Raw genomic sequence first — 15,392 nt, 5'->3', positions numbered from 1 at the left:
CGGGGAGGAGAGTGCACACCCCACCCCGACCCCCACGGCGGGGGCTGCCAGCTAACCGGCGGGGTGAAAGCGGGAGAACCGTCATCCGTGGGAACCACAGACGCGGGCTACGTGTGCCAAGAGGGTGGCCTGAGGTCACTTCTCAGTGACCAGGAGGGAAAGGCCGACGTCCAGGGTGAGCGTAAGCCCGCGGGCGCACTGAGGGGGCACAGGGTTCCTGCCCAGAGCCCTGGCCGGGACGCAGGGACAGGAGACAGGCTGGTCCCATCACGGCAGGCGAGGGACAGAGGCACAGGTGACAGGCTGCTGGGCCGTGAAGAGTAGGGGCGTCCAGAGCATTGTACTTTCCTTGTGACCTCTGGACACGCTAGAATTCTCCCAGAATTAATCAGATTACAAAAGAGAGGCAAGGTCCCGACCACAAGCCCCACAGCCTAGACTGTGGCCACCAGGACCAAGCAAAGAATTGTCAGCAGCCGTCCTCCAGACGGTGGGGCCATGGCGAGGCCCAGGGTCACCTGCCGGCACCTCCTGCTCTATTTCCAGCGGCAGGAAATGATATCTGGGAGGCTGGTGACCGTGGGGCCTCTCTCTGCACCCAGTTGCGTCCGAACATTTCCGAAACGAAGGGCTGAAGGCAAACGGGAGGGGTCCGGGGTGACGGCAGGGATGCCCGCGTGGCTGGTCCGGGCGCAGGCCCTCCACCGGATGGCTCACGTGAGACGCTGGGCCACTAATGGCACGAGCGTCCGGCTGGGTCCTGCTGCTCAGGCAGCACTGACCCCCCCCGGCCCCCCAACGCCCCGCACACAGTCCACGCGGAGCCGTCCAGCAAGGAGTCACCGTCACATTACCGGAAACACGCTCGGTCGTGCCGGACGTGTGCCAGGGCTCGGCAGCTGCCCGGGGCTGGCACACACTGTCCTGGAGGGCGCACGTCTGGAACCAGCCACCATCAGCAAGCACCGGCCTGTGCCCACAAACCCCCACCCGCACCTTTCCACGGAGCTACTGCCTGCCGAGGGGGCAGGCGCGTCCCACCGCACATGATGGTCCCCAGGGCGCCGCTCACCTGGCAGGCCCACCGGCCCAGCGTGACTGTGACCGCGACGCCAGCAGCACAGCAGTCCTCAGGGTGGGCGGGCTTGTGTCCCCACGAAGTCACGTCCTGACCCCCAGAAACGTGACCCTATTTGCAAATCAGGGTAGGCCCTCTCCTCAGACCAGCGTCCCCGCGAAGAGAGGACACAGATGCAGGGAGGGGCGGTCACTACCTTCACGGTGACGGCACACTATCCAGAAACGACAGGATGCAAAAGAGAGAACAGGCAAAGCCCCAGAAGAAACACAAACGGCCCCACGATGGCGGGCCACGTGCACCGGCCTCGGGAAGCGCGGGCTGGCACCCACGCACTCCGGACTTTTCCATCGGCGCGGCCCCGTAGAGCACTTCCTCCTCCTCCGCCTTCCCGGGGGCGCTCACTCCCTCTAGCTCGCTCTGCCATAAGGCAAAGACCCCTGTCGGTGACGGCTTAGTCGCGGGCGAGGCTTCCGGTCAACGGCGTTGGAGGACTCAGGCGTTCCACGTGGATTTTCGGCCCTCAGAGGCCGGCGCCCCCAACGCCCGTGTTGTTCAAGGCTCATCGGTGACGGAGACCATCGCCACCGGTCAGGCTGTCGGAGACTGAGAACAGGAGTGGCGTTCAGGAGCCACAAGAGCGCGGGAATAACGACCGTGACATCAGCAGAACCGTGCTTCCTAGGGGACATCCTCCAAGGGGGTGGAGGAGGCGTCTGCACTGCCACAGGCCCGCAGGGGGACAAGGGACCGCCCGCCGCTCTGCAGGTTCGGTGGCCTCGCGCACAGAAAGGAAGCAGCGATGGTGCCAGCCCCACAAAGCCATGTCCCTGTGTGTGGGCAGAGGTCCCAGAGGTGGCCTCTCGGGCTCAGGGGCCCCTCACAAGCTGGGGTGTGGGGAGAAACGCCAGGACTCCCGCATCTGCCTTTCCCAGGCAGGGATCTGCTTTCTCCCTCCAGGTGAGTGCACCCTCCGCCATGAAAACAATGTACAACAGTGGGGGAGGAGGGGAGAGCAGGGGAGGGGGGGGGAGTGGGTGTGGAGTGGGAAAGAGGAGGGGGAGGGGGGAGGAGGGGGAAGAGGAGGGCAGAGGGGGGGAGGGGAGGAGCGGGGAGGAGTGGGGAAGAGGGGAAAGGAGGGGGGAAGGAAGGGGAGCCAGGCGGAGCTTAGCCTCTTCCCTTCTGCCCCAGGCCTGGCCACCCTCAGGGGTGAGCTCGGGGTACAGCACACGCGAAGCCACCGGGCATACAAAGGTCGGAGGTCATGGTGTGGGCCCTGGAGGGCCCCCAAGGCCCCTGCAAACCACCCAGAACGCACAGAGAGGGCACTGCCCCGTCTCTCTGGTTCTACTGGGGCTGCACTGGGCTACCTGCGGGAGGGACTCCCTCAGGGTAAGGACCACCCCTCGACCCACACGCGTCCCCGAGAACCAGGCACGGCAGCGGACTAGGGACCCCAGTGACTCTCGCCAGGGCCGGAAGGGCCGACAGCTACGTCAACGCAGGCGACACGGAGGCAGCAGCCCCCCCCGGAAGGAGTCTAGCGCGTGCCCCATGTGCCGGGCACCGTGCCCCCCACTCAGCCCACACCTGAGCCTCCACGGGGCCTTCCAGCGGTTTCTGTCCCCCCCACAGTCAGAGCCGCGCCGGCCGTCCAGGGCAGGCACCGCCTGGCAGGTCCCACGGTTGAGCGTGCTCCTGTGTTTCAGATGCCCACGGGGTCACGCTGAAGTGCCAATGGTGCCCACCTGCCAGGCTCCGAGGGGCTTCTCCCAACGTCCTTTCATGTTCCCCTGTAGGGTCAGCACGTGCTTACCCACGTGCGCACACGGCGTTTCCGCCACTTAAAACCACCAAAACCAGGGCACTGACTCTGTGTCCTCACAAGGCCCACGTGTCCCTCAAAGACACTGGACTCACCGCTCAGAGGGGGGTGGATGAGGGGAGCCCACGGCCTCGGGAGCCGGGAGACCTGCCGCATGAGGCTCGGGAGCCCGGCTTTCTAGAAAGTGCCAGGCAGCGGGGAGGCGGGCCTGCAGAGAAACCAGTCAGGGTGCCCAGAGGAGGCAGACGTGCCCGGAAAGGGATCAGACCCTGACCCAGGAAGGAGACACGAGTGGCCACTGTGGAAAACGGCCACCGGTTCCTCAAAAGGTTAAACACGGAGCCACCACGTGACCCAGCAACACTGCTCTTCAGTGTCCACCCAAGAGAACCGAAAACACACGTCCACACGAAACCGTGTTCACGGCAGTCGAAAGGCGGACACGGCCCAAACGTCCACAGACGGGTGAATGGATACACACGTGTCCACCGTGCACACGCACGTCCCTCGGCCGCAGCAGGAGCGAGGCGCCCACCCCCGCCGCCCCGCGGACGAACCGAACACACGACGCTCAGGGAGGGAACCCGACACGAGAGGCCCCGCAGGGCGTGAGCCCACGTGTGTGAAACGTCCAGACAGACTCGTCCACGGACGGGAAGGGGGCTCGTGGGGACGGGGGCTCAGGGGGCTTCTTTTGGGGTAATGGGATGTTCTGGATTTGAACAGAGATGACCGTTGCACAACCCTGTGACTGTGTTAAAAACCACCAAAGTGGGGCCTGGGTGGCTCAGTCAGTTAAGCTTCTGACTTGATTTCGGCTCAGGTCACAATGTCACAGGCTCACTGAGTTCAAGCCCCCGAGTCGGGCTCCGTGCTGACGGCACAGAGCCCGCTTGGGATTCCCTCTGCCCCCCTCCCCCATGCGCGCACAAGCGCTGTCTCTCTGAAATAAGCTTAAAAAACCAAAAAAAAATAAAAACCAAACCTACCAAGGTGCACATTCCAGTGAACTTGTCCGGTTTTGTGAATTCGTCTCGACTAAAACCAAGTGGAGAGCGTGATGTGTCAATAAAGCTGGCGAAAAAGGCACAGCGAGTGGGGAGACCCGTGCAGAAAGCCCACAGCCGGGGCCACGCCTCCTGCTCAGGGCCCGTGGGGCCACAGGAAGTGTACGACGCAGGAGAGGTGGGAGGGCTGGCTCGGCGACCCCAAGCTGCGCGCCTCGGCCCCTCTCCGTGGCCCTGGGCGAGCCCCCTGCCCCCACGGGCGCAGCCCACGGGGAGGACACAGAGCTCACTCGGCACAGCGGTGAAGGCGCACCAGGCCCAGTGAGGGGCTCGGGGCGACGGCAGGACCCCCACTTACCTGCGCGGGGCTCACCAGGAGCGGGCCGACCTAAGGCACACGGGACGCTGCCCTCCCCGTGCAGCAGTAGGGGCCGGTTCAAGACCCAAAGAAACCCCACAGCTGCCCAGCCCTTGCCTCTGGCCCCAGTGTGGCAGCCCCCAACCACAGTCCCCTAGATCAGCCCCGAGACGGAACAGTCCCCAACACCCAGGAGACCGCACCGGGATTCACTCGCAGGACTGCTGAAAACGCGGATTCCATCCGAGATGCTGATGCGGGTGGCCGGAGTGGCCGGAGTGTGGCCTGGGGGCCACCGTGAGACCGTGAAGGTTCCGCTCCACACCTCACAGGCCCGTCAGCCACCCGCCCCAGCCCAAAGCGGCCCTGGCCTCAGCAGCCGGGTAGAGCGGATAAGAACGCAAGGCGCCCAGTGAACACCAACTGCAGCTGAGCAACAGACACCTTTCCGTATGGCTGCGCCCCTCGCGGTGTGGGGGACACGCTCATCCCCGGCAACATCTGGCTGGCTGAAACCGAGGTCCCTAGACACGGCCGACTGGCAGACCTCCTGAGAGCCTTCTGGCCGCAAGGGCGCTAATTTTCTACTCAGTCGTGTGTACTCTTAAGACCCAGCATTTCCAAAGAAAATGTAGCTTCCAAGCAGTGACGAACCAAGACTATAAAATACACACCCAAACGGGAAGAAAACAGCAAACCGTCCCAACAACCTCTAATAGCAAGGACACGCCTACGTGACCCTAAATACGTTGAGCAAAACAAGATAAAGTGAGTTTCACCTACTGTGTTTTCGCCAAGGCCACCGGTGTCCTGTCAACTAGCCGTGTGGCCCGAGTCCCATTCCCACCGGGGGACTCCACCGGGGTCACCACCCAGGAACCTAGCACCACCGAGCGACCTCAGCCGGGGAAGCCGAGGCCCAGGGGTGAGAGGCACCGGGGAGCAGGGGGCCAGGGCAAGAGCCACGAGGTGGGTGGGGACCAGCCGAGCAGGGCCCTCAGGTTTGGAAGGAGACAGTGCAGCATCCGCTGTGGCTCTCTGCTCCCCACCAACCAAGGACATCTCCTGACCAGCTCCCCGGCCCACCTGGCTGCGGGGCCCTCCACCCGGAACAGAAGGCAGACACCCCCTCCCCTCCCCTCCCCTCCCCGGGCAGCAGGTACAAGTCCTCCCCCTGCAGCCAGGCGGCCATCGAGGAAACCAGGAAGGAGCAGGACAGGGCAGAGTGGCAGGGACGCACAGCTGCCCCCTGCGGGGCGGGCGTGGGGCGACCCTGGCCACCAGGGAGCCACAAGGCAGCACAGGCCACCTCCCCAATGGCTGCTGGAATGACCTGCCCCCATCGCCTTCTCCCCACCTGCTTCCTCAGCCTTCCTGCTCTGGGGGGCGAGGGAGGGCCGTACTTTATAGGTCCGGGACTGGGACCGAGAGCCAAGGAGGCCCGGCCACACCCCCAGGGAGGCCCCGAGACCCAGGGAACCCCAGAGACCCTGGGAGGCCCCGAGGCCCTGGGAGGCCCTGAGACCCAGGGAAGCCCCGAGACCCTGGGAGGCCCCGAGACCCTGGGAGGCCCCGAGACCCTGGGAGGCCCCGAGACCCAGGGAAGCCCAGAGACCCTGGGAGGCCCCGAGACCCTGGGAGGCCCCGAGGCCCCGAGACGGGCTCCCTCGGGGCTCCAGCTCACGGCAACAGCTGCAGGTTGGCAGGAAATCTCTAGGGCGGGGCTCTCACCCGGGACAATCCTGCCCCCAGGAACAGTGGGCGACACCTGGGACATCTGTGGCCGTCACGACTGGAGGGCTCCTGGCATCGCGTGGGTGGGGCCCGGGATGCCGCTCAGCCCCCACAGCGCCCAGGACGTCCTCGGAGAGCGATCCAAGCCCAATGTCAGCAGTGCCGAAAGGCAAAGAGCCGAGTGTAGAAAGTGTCCTCGGCAGAAATTTCCAACAGACCCATCAGTGCAGCTGAAGGAAAGAGAAGGCGGCCCAGAGCGGGGGCCAGCGGACTAAGAGGGTGGGCCGTGAGCGAGCAGAGCCACGAGCCCCCCGACCACCCTCCCTGCTGGTGTAACGGCAGAGGCACAACCCTGAGCCCCCCGCCCCCGGTACGTTGGCTCTTCCTGAGTCGGCTGGGGGTGAGTCCTGAGAGCCAGCACAGACGCACAGGTGGCACAGTAAACATTCTGTAAAGACATCTGCCCCCCAGCACAGCCCCTAAGCACTTCTAGAACCAGTGAGAGAGCCCTCAGGTGCCTGCGTCCAGACAAACCACATCCCAGTCTCCCCCGCCCCCGCAGCCCCCAGCCTTTCTGGAAATCTCTGTCTGGGATTTCTAATCCCTGGGGCACCCAGGTGACCCTGGAGAGACTAAAACGTCCTCATCCCTCTGCTGGGAAGCCGCTAGAGGCTTCGCTCGACCGAGGGGTGCTGTCTAGAGCCCCTACGACCACAGGCTGGCAGCAAAGTTCCACTGGGCCCACTCCCCGCTGGGTCAGCCACCCCGCCTACTCAGTGCCCAGCAGCCCGGTCCTGGGACCACAGCAAGCAGAGACCCCCGATGACAGGCACAGCCTCTGGGGCAGCACTGGGAACGCCTGCCCGTGGAGGCCATGTCCGCAGAGGGAAGAGTTAGCCGGTCTCTCCAGACCCAAGACCAGATGAGCTGTCAGCTCCAGGAGGGTCCCCGACTGTCTTCGGACTCTAAGGTATCACAGCCCAACGGGAAGGCAGGTAACAACACGTCACGCCCCTTTCCACCTCTGAGACAACAACTGCCGGCCCCGGGACCCCCCCCCGGAGCCACTCGGGGTCTGGCAGGAGGCTCTGAGCAGCGCGGAAACGGCTGGCACCTGGCCCGCCCGCCAAGAACGCTCCTGGACTGGCGCTTCTGGGGGGAGCGGCCCAAGTGCAAGCAGCCCCTCCTCGGCGGGGGTCGGGGGGAGCGATGGCCCCGGGTGTCCCCACCCTCCCCTGCACGCACCCCGTCCACGCTGGTCCCCACGGCCACCCTCTCCGCTGAGGGACTCACTCCGCGTCACTGCGGCTCTCGAGAACCTCGGGAGCTGTAACCTGAGAGCCGACCTCGCACCCCAGCTCCGGCCTGCTAGTTGACTTGACTTCCTTCTCGCGCCACCAGGAACTCACAGGAATAACCCAGCATTCGACGACGGCTGTGGCCGAGCTCCCAGAAGGGGAAGGACCTGTCCCAAGGGGGAAGGCTCCCAGAGGGGACCTCCGGCTGCCCCCCGAGGTTGAACAGAGCACGTGGGAGGCCTTCTAGAGGAGGGGACCCCAGACAAGGCCTGGACAGGAGCGGCGTGACAGCCGGGCCCAGAGCCACGGTCTGTTCTTGGGAGCAGGAAGACACGGGGTTTCTGAGCAAGGAAAAGATGTGCTGTCATCCCCACCCCGTGACAGCGCCTCCGGCCCTGCATGTGGACCCCCACGCCAGTAGGGTCCTGCGCGAGCACGGCCTGCACCACAAGCTTCTGTAGAAGCCGGGTAGGAGAGAGACGTAAAGGCAGGCCACCAGCCACGGGGAGAGTGAGGGCGGGGGAGTGCTTACAAGCAGACTCCCGCCACACCCACTCCTGCGTGGGCCAGTCCCGCGGGCACCGGGGAGCACAGGCGTGCGCGCTGTCTTCCACACTCAGCGGGTCACTCAGGGCTCGGCCCGGCACGGGCTCCCCAAGCCCCCAAAGGCGAAGGGAGCAGACTCGAAACCGCCCTAGGTGGGGTCCTCCCACGCCAACCAAGACTTGGTTCAGGTGTCCCCTTCCCCAAAGGTTCACGGAGTGTGCCACACGTCAACATTGCCGACCAGTCATCACAGCGCTCCCTGGCATGTCCCGCTGCGAAGCCCAAGACCCCGAGGCATCCATCGGGTGCGACGGGCCACCGGACACTGATGCAGACCCCAACCCCAACCAGCACGCCCACGCTGGCCTGCCCAATGCCACCGAAGGCCTGAAGGCTGGCGGCCCCCAGCACCCCGTCTCTCCTGCTCCTTCCCCAGCCCGCTGCCCATCACCTGACCCATGGCCTTGATGGACTTCTAACTCCTCACAGGAGGAGACGGAGCCCCAGCTGCTCAGCCCTGGGTTTTCAGCGCCCACCTGGAATGAATCTACCAAGAATCCACCACAACCAGGACAAGGGACCCTGCTGCTCGTGAGGTGGCCTGGGACAGCTCCATGGGGGCCAGGGGATGGGCACCAAAGGCAATCACGGGACAAGAGGTTACTGGGCATCCCAGGAGAAACGCCACCCTCCACAAGTACAGCCCTGAGGGAACCGGGTCAGCGGGGGCCCCCAGACCTGTCCCAAGCATTTACTCAGACCCACCAGGAAATCCCCGTGGACACAGGTGACACCGTAGGTGTCTGGAATGTCCACTGCCTAGCATGCCGGCTTCCTCAGAGCGGGGATGAGTAGATGGGAAGGCTTTCAACTTAAAAAAAAAAAAAAAACACACCTCACCTACTTCCTCTCCCGACCCACAGATAATTACTATGTAATTAAGAAGAAAAGGAGGAAAGCCAGCTGGAACCGGAACCAGGAGTTCAAAGAAGTCTGTCTTCACAGGGGCTCTATCCTCCCCGAGCAGGGACACGCCCAGGACCAGGCAACGAGACACTCATCCCCAATCCGCTCGAGAGAAATGAGAAGTAGTCAAAATCCGACCACAAGCCCCTTTACCCAAGAAGGTCCGACTGCCAACCTGAGGCAGAAAAAGCAAGCCCTGTGCCCCATGACTACTGCGAGCCCGGCGCCCCTGGGGTTCTGCCCACCGCTGGGGCGGGGCGGGTGTGTCCAGCCAGCTCCTCTCACACCTCCCTCCCCACGGCCCCACGCAGGTCACACTTCCATCAGCCAAATGCAGCACACACAGCGGTGGCCCCCCAGCCCCTTCCAATTATCAGGGCTACTGACACCATTCTGGGAAGGGGGCGGGGGGCAGATCATCTCAGGTGTGTGCACCCCCTATGCACTCCCAGAGGTGCTGCAGTCAGTCCCCAGCCATCACCCTGCCCATCTACCTGCAGAGCCTGGGGGTCCCTTTCCGGGGGCACAATTTGGAGACACGAGCGAAAAACAAAAACAAACTACCAGGGAAACCGCAAACTTCCCCCTTTCAAACCTGCGGGTCTGGCTCCCAATCTGTTCTCGTCACAGACACCACTTCCTTCGGGGACCAGATCAGGTCCCTGCGGACATCACCCCCCTACACTGGAGCCTTTGTGCTCCCACTCATCTCTCACACCCACGAGCTACAGGGGCCTGAGCCTGGCCATGTCCTTCAGGGTAGGGACAGAGGACCCACACAGATGGAGCCCCAGCAGATGGATGATGTGTGGACGCCCCCGCAGGCCAGGGTCCTCTGTGGGGAGACTGGGAACAAAGTGCTGGAGCCCTCCAGGGCCACTGCCCACAAACAATGCCGTCCAGAGGCCAAGAACCCCCAAGCCTGCCCAGGACGACAGCCCCTAACATGAAAGCTTCCCCAGAAAGTTGGGGCAAAAGGGGGCAGGGAGATCAGCGTGGCCACCGCCCCGGGCGCATAGACACCTCACCCCCTCCCTGATCCGAAGTGTTTCCGGAAAACAAAACCGGTGGCAAGGGCGGAAGGGGGAGGGCACAGCCACACCGAGGCCGCAGTTCCCAAGCAGTGCCCTGCAACAGGTCACCCTGGACGAGACCCCTCCTGCTGCGGGTCTCGGGCTGCACGCCCCTTCCCCACCCCAGCGCTCCCCACCCCCCAGCCCCTGCTCTTCCCTCAGGGCCTTCAACACCACAAAGCCAGGAACGGGTGGGTGCGCTGGGGCAGGGGTCCAGGGTGAAAGATGGAGGGTGGGGGACCTGGGGAGTGGGCAGTGGGCAGTGGGGTCCGGAGTCAGGAGACAGTGGAGGAGAGCAGGGTCTGGAGTCAGGGCACACCGGGAGTGGGCAGGAGGGTCTGGAGTGAGGGGTCCGTGGAAGACAGCAGAGTCTGGAGTGAGGGGTCCGTGGAGAACAGCGGGTCTGGAGTCAGGGGGTCGGGGAGGACCGTGAGATCTGCAAGGTAGGCGCCAGCCGGAATGAGTAAGGCCTGAGCCCGGGGAAAGGGGCAAGGTCTGGAGCGAGGAGGCGGCGGGTAGAACGCGGGAGTCCCCGGGCTGCGGGGGACGTGGGGCTGGAGTACGGGCCCCGGGGGCGGGGGTGAACAGGGTCTGGAGTGAGGGGTCCGCGCGGTGGGGCGCGGCGGCCCGGGCGCGTGGCCGTGGCAGCGGCGAGGGCGCGCGCGTCCTTACCTCGGGGCCTCCGCCGTGGCCGTGGCCGTGGCCGGCCGGGCAGCAGGCGGCCCGGGCTCCCTCAGCAGCGCGGCGCGGGCCCCCGCTCCGGGCCCCGCTCGTGCCGCGGCTCCGGCTCCAGCGCCCGCTCGGGCCCCCGCTCCCGCGCCGCCGCCGCCGCCGCTTCCGCCGCCGCCGCCGCCGGCCTCCGCATGTTGGCGCGGGCCGTCCCCGCCGCGCGGGCGCCCGGCTCGCCCCGGTCTCGCAGCGTCGCCCGCGGCCCGCGCTTACGCCCCGGCGTCGGGGGAGGGTCCGCACCCACTGCGCAGCCGCCGTCCGGCCCGGGGCGCGCGACGGCTCAGCGCGGGGCGGGGCTTCGAGGCCGCGGGCGCCGCCGCACGACGGCCGCCGCGCTTTGCGGCCTCTCCGGGGCTGCCAGACCGCTGCCCGCGGGGGGTTTCCCGGAGGCGCGCGCCCCACGGCTTGGGTGGGGGCAGGGGAGAGCGCGCGGGCGCGCGGGGAAGGAGCCGGGCAGCGTCCACCCTCCCGGGGGCGGGGCTCCCGCCGCTCGCCCGGGCCCGCCTGCCGTCGCCATGGCGACGCGTGGCCGGCCGCCCCGCCGCGCTTCTGTGACGTCACGGTCTCGCCACCTGACATCACGGCCGGGCGGTGGCGCGGGGCGTGGCCGGCGCCGGGACGGGCCGGGAGTGACCGGGACTCGGTGGGGCGGCGCCCGGGATGCGCAGCTGAGGGCCGGTCAAGGCGGGGCGGGGGAGCGCTCCCCGGGCCGCCGCCGGGCGCGCGCCGCGGCAGCGGAAACTCGAGGGGCGGGGGCAGGTCCACCTGATCTGGCGCGGCCTGCAGGGCTTGCCCTGGGCTCCCAAGGTGGCTGCCGGCCAGGACCCCGGGCGCGGCTTTCCCGGGGGGTCCGGGCAGTGAATAATGGGCAGGGCCCTTCACGAGGTCTTGTGGGCAGCGTGGGGCAGGGCCCAGTACTCTGGAAAAAAGATGTGATCAGGTGGAAGAGTGCCGTCCTGCTGGTGGCGGCCAGATGGGATGCAGAGGAAACCGGCTGGGAAGAGTCCAGCCGGAAGGGCCAGCGGCCGGGTGCCATGAGCGGGCGGGGCGGGGGTGGGGGGCAAGCCAAGCGCTCGCAGAGGCTGGCGTTGGTAACCCAGGACTTCAGCCACCTCCATTCCACCTCAGTCGGTACTTTCTAATTGATGAACTTCTTTCCAGCTTATCTCTTAACTCAGGCAAAAGAGCCTGCAGGGGAACCATCCCCTGATGGGAACCAAAATTTACCCCAACAAGCAAGAGGGACTGCCCTGAGCCAGCAAGACCCCACTTGTGATGGATCCCGGGACAGCGATGTGCTTGACATCACTGGCCACACGCTCATACCCACTGACTTTGTCCCACAGTTTCCTTATATAAACCTGGAAGTATTTTCGTCATTTGGGAGGGGGTCTTGAGACGCTAGTCTGCTTTCTTCCCGGCGTTGGCCTCACTGAAAGAAACTTCTCGTTTTACCACCACTCGGGTTCTCTGCCTTTGGATTTTGTTGGCAGCGAAAGGCTGGACCTGGTCTGTTTGGGATTCCCGGAGCCAGGTGCTTTTGCACCCCTGGACCCCCGCCACGTTAGGGCTTTTCCTGCCACAACTTTCTCCAGCCCCCTTGCACTGTCACCACCACCAGGGAGCCCATGCCACATTCCCGAGTTGTCCTTTCTCACCACATCCTGACCCTTTTCCATAAAGAAGTAGATTTTAAAATCAGCCTCCTCCTAAATACAGTGCTCAATGGATTACTAGGAGGGAAAGGAAGAAAGAAAGAAAAAGAAAGAAAGAAAAGAGAAAAAGGCAGAAAGAAATCTACCTTGTCCACCAGCCAGGCCAGGGACCACATCTGCTCTGCTCACTATCTATGTCTGTGCACCCAGCAGCAGGCACTCAGTCTGTGATCACTGCGTGTGGCAAAGGAATGACGGAATGAATGAACAGAGTTCACAGTCCTTCCAGATTCTGGAGCACTCAGGGGTTTGTTTCCTCAGACTTCCTGGCCCCATCTCTCCTCTCCTCTCATTCTTTAGGAAAATCTGCTCTCTGCGCTCAGTTCCCAGGGGGTCAGGAAGCACGGTGGCCGCTTCTCCAGAGGAATTTCAGCCTAGCCTTAACCCTGAGCTCCAGCCCCGCCCCTGTAAAAAGCTGCGTGGCTATGCAGCTGAAAGATCATGGAAAGTGAGGCCAAGTCTGGGGTTGTGCCAGTAAAAGGCTGTGTGACAATGCACCGATCACCCACCCTCTCTGCTTCTCCGCGTCCTCATCTGTAAGTTAGGACTATCCATAGCCTCCTCAGGTATATTATGGGAATTCATGGAGAAAGAATTTGCCAGCACAGGACCCTCTGCCTCAAATGAACATCTCTCTAATCGCGGAGTCTCTGAAAAAGCAAACGGCCTCTGTGCTTCCTCATTTTGGACCCACTTCAAATGTGGTCCACATGTCCCTGCCTCCTTTTAGCTTTGATCATGGGGACACCATTTGGAAAGCTGGGGTGGGAAGCAGCCCCGCGGGGGCTCTCAGCACAATAAGAACATTGTAAAAAGGGTGAGCTGCTCTCTCCATTGCCCATCCCCCCATCCGGAAAAGCCAAACAAAATCCCAGCCTCCCGATAAATCCCAAACAGCTGTGGATTTCAGGGAGGGCATGGGCAGGAAGCGACCCCTTCTGTTCCTTTACCCTTACGAGAGGCAGGCCCATCTCTCTGCCTGTCCTTGGAGAGACCCCAGCACAGGAACAGGCCTGCATCCTGGGGTCCAGTGACAGCGTACAGGCACAAGCAGGTGCCGGGGGTCACTTTTGTCAAACTGAATTGGATTTTCGCTCCCTGCAGCCAGGCCTTTCCCCCTGTGGGGCAGGGATGCAGACGCGCACATTCCCGTTTTCGAGATGTGGAAACTGAGGTTTACAAAGAAGTGGCTGGCCCACTGTCCCCTGGCTTCAAACTTGCAACGCTGGTACCCTCCGCCGGTGGGTAGCACCCGCCCCCACTGTTCTCCCTCCAGTCCCCCATCCCCCCGCTTGGGGGGAGGCAGCACCCCCCACTCCCAGCCCCAGTGTTTGTGGTGGAAGAGAACGCTCAACCCAAGGTGAGGCCTGGTGCCACACGCTCACAGTTCTGTCTCTCTGTGAGCTCTGGAGGGGAAACCGAGGCCAGAAGGCACGTGAGAGGCAGCCAGTGAGGGGTAGCCAATGAGAAGAAACCCAGGAGTTTCTGGGAGAGAGTGCAGAAGCTCCTGCGCGTGTAACTACCCACCCCCAAGGTCTCCCATCCTCTGAGAACGGACCCCAGCAAGGCTGTACCATGTGACCAACCAGCCACCTCTGATTGGCCCAGAGCGAGCCAATCAGCTCCTCCTCTGGGATTGCGGGGCGGGACGTATCTCTGTCTGCTTATGTTAAATGTGCCCCAGATAGTGGTCTTCTGACCTCGTGTGGCTTCTCCGGCATCTGACTCTGGTGGTGTTGAGATGAACCATAGGTGAACAAGCGCCCCAGTGTGCCCCGGCTTCCTGGGACCTGAAACTTCTCGTGCTAAAACCCTGAAAGTCCCAGCAAACCAAGATGGCCTCGTCACCCGAGCACGGGACACGCAATGTGCTATTTGTCACCACAGATCCCAGATGAGGAGCTCCTCCACCCCACTCCCAGGGGGCCAAGGCCTGAGTGAGGTAGAGGGTTGAATAGCGTCAACCCCAAAATTCAAGTCCACCTGAAACCTCAGAATGGGACCTTATTTGAAAATACGGTCTTTCCTCTTTGCAATGGAAATTAAATTCAGATGAGGCCGTGCTGGATCAGGGTGGGCCATGACTCAATGGCTGGTGTCCTTAGAAGACACACAGGGACAGAGTGGACACCCGAGGCATGCAGCCACAAGCCAAGGCGCGCCTGGAGCCCCCGGAGCTGGGAGAGGCAGGACGGTCCCTCCCCTGCAGCCTCCAGAGGGAGAGCAGCCCTGACACAGGCTTCGGGGCTCCAGCATTTAGGAGGATAAATCGTTGTTTCAAGCCACCCAGTTTGCGGTACTTTGAAACGGCAGCCTCAGGAAACTCCCACAGACGTGGACCCAGAGTTGGCCACTGTTTTGGGTTGAGTTGTGGTCCCCAAAAAGGTCTGTCGAAATTCCAACTCCCATACCTGTCCAAGATCAAGGTGTCACAGGGCTATTCCTGCTGAGGGAGAATCTGCCTCAGGCTCTCCCAGCATCGCTGGGGGGATCACTGCAATCTTGGCGTCCCTTGGCCTGTAGAAGCATCACCCCATATTGGCCCCATCTTCACGGGGCTTCTCCCTGCTTGTGTGTCCCAATGTCCCCTTTTTGCAGACACCTGTCGTATTGGATTAGGGCCACCCTCCTCCAGTGTGGCCTCACCTTAACTTGAAAAATTACTCCTTCAATGACCCTCTTTCCAAAGAAGGTCACCTTCTGGGATCCTGGGGACTAGGACTTCCAACGTATAGATGGAGAGGTACTCAACTGAACTCGTAGCAGAGCAAGCACATGGGCACACGGCACGGACCCACCACGGGGGGTACGCACACGGGCACAAGGACCAGCACCCACCACGCTCCACCTGAGTGAGGGCACAGTCAAGGCCCTCCAACCCCCAAAACACGGACAACCTGAGACAGGCTCAGTGCCTTCCAAAGCGTCCCAGAGGGACGGAGCCCCGACTGCCTGTACCTCTGACCTCCCTACTGGCTCCTGCCCTCTCGTCTCCCACATAAAGCTTTCACCCCCAGTCTTTATGTTGGGCCCAGACAGGTCACAACACAGTGAATGCAGCGG

Source organism: Panthera leo, chromosome A2, assembly GCF_018350215.1.
Source record: "Panthera leo isolate Ple1 chromosome A2, P.leo_Ple1_pat1.1, whole genome shotgun sequence".
Taxonomy (NCBI): Eukaryota; Metazoa; Chordata; class Mammalia; order Carnivora; family Felidae; genus Panthera; species Panthera leo.
Note: the sequence above shows the minus strand (reverse complement) of the source record.